Source organism: Stegodyphus dumicola, chromosome 4, assembly GCF_044657685.1.
Source record: "Stegodyphus dumicola isolate Sdum_Otavi_A_Nest chromosome 4, ASM4465768v1".
In the NCBI taxonomy this organism is placed as follows: domain Eukaryota; kingdom Metazoa; phylum Arthropoda; class Arachnida; order Araneae; family Eresidae; genus Stegodyphus; species Stegodyphus dumicola.
This window is the reverse complement of record NC_140771.1, coordinates 102,759,666-102,766,021: the sequence shown is the minus strand read 5'-3', so window position 1 is coordinate 102,766,021 and position 6,356 is coordinate 102,759,666.

The following is a 6,356-nucleotide window of genomic DNA, read 5'->3' as shown; positions in this document are numbered from 1 at the left end:
TCTGAAATCACATCGGAAATGGGATAAAAACCAAAACAAAAAAAAACAATTTTTTTTAATAACAAATGGGAGGAGGGTCATGATGTCAATTAAAAAAAAATATTATATAGAGTCCAATCTTGGTGGTTCACTTCAGTTTTCCAGCATGAGGTGATCCACGTTTCCCGAAATATGGATCCCATTCCAAGAGAGATTGTGTAGAGCCTTCACTTCAGTTCTTTTTTTATATATACCAAGAGGAGAGGGTCCCCAAAGGGCTACCCATGTCCAAAGAGAGAAAGTGTAGAGCATTCATTTCAGTTTTTTTTTCAAGTTTAGGGGAGGGAGGTCTCAAAATGACACCCCCCCCCATTTTCAAAGAGAGATGGTGTAGAGCGTTCATTTCTGTTTTTTTCAAAGTTAGGGAGTTTTCAAATGACTACCCATTTCAGAGAAAGAGAGAAAGGGAGAGAGAAGGTGTAGAGCGTTCATTTCAGTTTTCCAAGGTTAGGATGGTGGTGGAGAATCCTCCAAAATGGCTACTCATCTCAAAGAGAGAGAGAGAAAATGCGTAGAGCGTTCATTTCAGTTTTCCAACATTAGAAGGTCCTAAAATACCTTCTGAATTCAAAGAGAGATCGTGTAGAGCGTTCATTTTCAGTTCTTCAAGATCAGAAGAAGAGGGTCCGCTTTTCAGAGACAGCGAAGTGCAGACTTCAGTTTTCTCCCTCCCCAAGAATAGAAGGTCCCAAAATGGCTTTTCATTTCAAAGAAAGAGGGAGAGGCGTTCATTTCCATTCTCCAAGATAGGGTCGTCTGCATTTTTCCCAAAATGGCTTCCCAATTCAAAGAGAGAGAGTGAAAGGGTGTGTAGAGCGGTCATGTTCATTCTCCAAGATAGGGTCGTCAGCTTTTGCTCAAAATGGCATCTCCCCATTCAAAAAGAGATCGTAACCAATTTTTTCCAGTTTTTTCCAAGATGGGGGGGGAGAAGAAAACCTAGGATGGAATAACACGACACACAGAGAGAAAGAGAAAAAAAAACGCCATCTTGTCATTTTCTGATAGGGTACCGGTGTTCGAATACTTTTGTGACCGACTGTACATCTGATCAATTCTCTAAAGACAGGATGCAGGAGTACAGAAAAAGATAAGTGAAAATTTCTTTACTAATTTTTCTTTGAAATTCAAATTATATCATATTGTTATAAGTTGCTAAATCTGTTTAGAAAATTTAAATCGCAGATAGCGATATTTTGTAAATGTTCGTAAGCATAGATAGATTTTTATGTTAGTAATTTGGCGAGAAGCTACTAGCGTTAATTACTTTTTGTTAAGAACTCGCAAGTTGCGAGAAGTAAGTTCTGAATAAGTTTAGTCGGAAGACTATTGGAATACTATAATATGTTAACGTAAAGTTAAGATTTCGTGTAAATTTTGGTAAAGTGTAATTAAGCAACTATGACTGTTGATGTAAAATGAATTCAAAAGTAATGTGTAAATATTTAAATGTTCATGTTCATGTATAAATGTTTGATCTTTGTGTTGAAATATCGTAAAGATTAAAAGGGCATAGAAAATAAATTTTTATTTCTGTGTATGGGAGTTACGGAAGAATGGAATATTGATATATATGTGTTTAATGTTAGGCTCTCCAGTTAACACGTTTAAAAGTAAAATATAAGCTTTTGCTTACTACAGTAGGAAACAGTTTTCGTGTAGGGAGTCTTGGCAGGTCTAGTGTGTCAAATTTTAACAAAGTTAGGTGTTGTGTAGCGGTAGTTTGTTCGCGGTAACACAACATAGAAGACCCTAAGTACATTTCAGTACATTTGCTGGAGAGCATGGGTGAAATAAATCTGTAGATGAATGAAAGTGCATAAGGGCCAAATAATGAATTAAAAGCGTAAAGCTAGGATTTAAAGTCAAGTTTTGTAAAAATGCATTACTAATGACATTTCCTTCCAGATATGGAAGGATCAAAACCTGAAATAAGTCTAGCTGAATAAAGAGTATGTAGGAAGAAGATTTATGTCAAGATATAATGTCCAGAAAGACTGCATTGTAAATTTTTATTTTTCCTAGCTTTAGTCTAGCTTTCAGAATTGTTGTAAAGTTGGCCCTAAAAACGAAACTTTAAAGTCATTTAGTTAATGTAAAAGTTGGAAGAGTGTAATTAATGTAAGTTTTCAGACTTTAAAGTCTTATTTTTCGAGTATTTAAAGTCTGGTGGGAAGCTATGTAAGGATTATGTTAATTTTATTAACAGTTAAATTTTACGTTAAAGTTCCTTTCCTGTCAAATTCTTAACTTCAACTTACTACTTCCGGCCAGAACGTAGTTTTGGAATTTGCTGAATATTTAATGAGAAGAAGCGGTATTTAAACCACGAAGTTACTTACTGAGCTAGAGAGAGAAACAGAGTTTCTGAACTACGCGTGTCTGCCTTTTTGGCCGCTCTCTCTCTCAAAGCTGTTATACGCTCGGCCGTACTCAGGGCCTTGCTAAGCTTCGTAGTAAAATAGGTTAAGGGGCCAACTCTCATTGTACCTTGATAGCTTTGGTTATACTTAGTTAGTTAATCTTAGTTTTAGTTTAATTCTTAGTCTTTTAAGTTCAAGTCCAAAGTGCGGACTTTATTTGTTCACTCCCAGGCGGAGTTTTGTTAAATCTTATAGAAATAATAAAGGGTTATTTACCCTTCTCTCTTGTTGTTTCCTGTCTTCGAACTCTAGCGATTATTCGCTTATCAGTTCCTAGGTTCCTCACTTCCAACATTAACTTAGAATTTCAAGTGAGGGACCTTACAGGTTTTCTGAAGAGTTTGAAGAATATCTGCCGCGTCTGCTCTCAGAGAAGCGGATAGATGACAGGCCTTAGCTTGGGAGTCCTATCCGTTCCGCTTCCGCCAATATTGAAAATTGTGTCTCCCATCATAATCCCAAATTGTGTCCCAGAAGGTCTTCCCATCATGTGTGGATAGCTTTAGAAAGAGACAAGTAGGCATGGACAGAAATTTAAAACCCTCAGAAATTTTTCCTGCTGTTGCTATGCATTTCTTTAAAGTGTCAACTTCTTTGGCGACGGCAGCAGAAACTCTGTCATCAATTAGCTGTTGGAGGGCAGAAACACTTTCTGCTATTTGTTCTTTTACAGAATAAACACTTTCTTCTATTTGTTCTTTTACAGAAGAAACCCTTTCTTCAATGTGTCCAACTTTAGTTTCAACGGCGTCAATTTTGCCTTCTATACACTCAAATTTGTTTTCAATTATACAGGTAATCTTTTACTTTAACAGCGTTCATCTCTTTTTTTAACGGATTCTTCCATCTTTTCCCGACTAGCTTCCATCTTTACTTGATCCGCTTTCATCTCTTCCCAAACGGATTCTTGGCCCGGTTTCATGTCTTCTTTAAATGATGCTTGGCCCGCTTTAACCTATTATTGGAATGCAGCAAAAGCAGTCACGAGCTGTCTCAACTGTTCTTCCATAGCTCTTGTCACTGGCATTCAAACCCCGCTCCTGACACCAAAACGTGTTGCATGCGTACGGGTTCGTAATGAATTGAATGCACAAGTCGATAAAATGTTAAGAAATTTTTTTATTATCCCAAGAAATAAAACAAAATACTGAAATTTCCTTAGAGATATTTGTACAATATGTCACAGTAGTTATATTTTAAACTACTAAAATGTTTAATAGAAAATTCAAAGCAGAGAAAGCTAATGCGATTTCACCTCGAATTCGCTGCAATCAAAAACAAGAACTAAGTAAACAACTGAAGAGATGTTTTAATCCGGCTTTTATAAGCTTTTTAATCGTGTACGAGAATATTAATTTTTATTTCTGGAGTTTTTTGGAAAGCAAAAGCAATTATGAGATATCTATTTATTAAAATGTTAAATGTAAAATTAAACCAAATAAAAAAAAAGTAACAATATCATGTTCTTTGCACTTAAACCGTAAAATTCAATTCAACAGCAGTATCGCAAAATAATTTAAAAGGAGCATATCTTTAAAATTTCCGATACACACTCTAGTGCGCTGGAGATAATTTTTTTTTTTCCGTACAATGTTGCCATTGCTCGCTTTTTTGGGAAGAACAAAAGTATTCAAAGAAATCGTTGAGTATTTTAATCAAAAACTCATAAATGCTTTACAAAATATGAAATAGGTAATAAAAAAGTTCCAAATTTAGGCTTCCAGATGCTCATATTCGGGTGGATACGTAAGTTATTCATAATTTAATGGCTCTAAGTACTGTTTATCACAACGCGAGAAACATACATACATTTATGCAGATTTTTCATTATTTAATTTCTTTAAATATAATAATGGGCCATAATATTTGGTGGCAACAATTTGAAAAGTGATTCAGACTTTTGGAGATTTCGACGCAAAATACCAAAACGAAATCAGTAGCTATTTGGGCTAACGTCCTTTGGATTAAAAAAAAAAAAAAAAAAAAAAAAAAAAAAAAAAAACATGCAGAATAATAATTGCATCAAGAATAAGTTAAAATGCACAATGTAAATAAGGAAAAATAACTATGAAAACAATCATTGTAGTTTTAAATTCAATTACCTAAAAAGTCATCTAAATACAAACATAAGAGTTTAAAGATAAGAATTCTTTTTTATTCTTTTTTCATAAAATGAATTTTTGCCTCAACATTAAGCCTATAAACTGATGTGAGAACATTCAGAAACAGAAAAAATATCTTAATCTTAAAATAAACCATTGTTTCGGAAGCCTATTTATTGCCTTGCGTTTTTCAATCTAGAGGCGCAGAGGGTCATGCTTGAAACTTATCATTTGCACATACATGTGATTATAATAAGCGGTTGCACATCAATTATAAATGCGGAAGCTTTATTCTAACTACTCTGTTATGCAATCTTTTCTTTTTCATAATCTTCCGCCTATACAGAGTTTTGTAATAAGTTTCCAAAATAAATATTATAATTCCAACTTTAACAATAGGTTTGATAAACTTTAGGAAGCGGTTTTGCTAAGCCAGTGCTTGCCGACTCAATCCTACGATTAGATTTATTACCAGATAAAGATGATATGAATATTTCGTTTTTATTGCATTAAAATACATTTGATAGAAAAATTTTAATATTTTGTTACTTCCGAAACCTTCCTCTACTTTGATCAAATGGATTGTTGACACTTTTGTTCTTCCCAAATCCTTTTAAAAAGTCTTCTTCAGATCATTTATATTTTAACTCTAATAATAATAACAATAATTTTTATGGTATTTATATATTATCTGCATATAACTTACTTTTTACGTACGCACTAAAACTGAATATATGATATTTTATTTAATGAATTGATTCAAGGGATAAAATAAGAACGTTTCTCAAACCATTTTTTTATTTTTTCAAGTGAGAAAAACTTTCATGAATTAGAATGCTCTGCGAACCACCTAGCTCTTGTCCCTTTCGAAAGCAATTTTCTTAACGTATGATACTACCAGTATACTTGTATATGTAAAATGCACATTAAAATTCATTTATTTACATACTCTGATTTTCCTTTGAATTTTCAAGACCCATTTTCTTTTCTCTCCTCAGATATCTTATTGGAAATTCCAGCGGCATACCCTCTTACGTGATGTATCCTTGAGGCATTGTGTTAATGCCCCGAACATGTTGCTATGCGCGATTTTAGCGGTGATAGTTTACTAGATAGATAGATATAGATCGATATTATGTTCATAGAAGAAAATTCGTATTCATTTCCAATAATTAAAGACTAACAGACTTGGAATAATTTTTATCTTATTAACTAAAATTTAAATAAATGTATGTGCTGACATTAATGAAATGGATGAGCCTGCCGATTCTTGCAAGCTGTTCTATATTTGGATGTATCTGAGATCACATACCTCAAGTCGAGTTCAGTATTTTGTTTCTACTCGAGTTGGAAATGAAAACCCTTTCTCACAGAGATAAATAAAACCGAACTGAATTATATGTTTCCATTGGTAATGAGCCCAAAGGCGCCTGATATGCAGAGAAATGGTGACGAGAAGCATCACAATCACAGTGGTTTAAATCCCTCATATGTTGCTAAAACTACAGTAGGAAGTTCATAGGTAAGATAATCGATAATAATTTTCATAAAATGTCTGTTCTGCGAGAAAAAATTATATACATTCGGCATGTGTAATTTCCAAACTGTATGATTTTCGTTATATTTTGGTATACTTGGTTAGTGTGAGTTTTGTTTTTATGGCTGACTAGGATGTCCACAACGGCAGGCTTCGAGGACCCTTTGTAGTCGAAGTACCACAGTTTGAAAATTGAGATACTCAAAAAGGAAGGAAAAAAAGAAAAGAAAAGAAAAGAAGACAGTTTTGTATCTC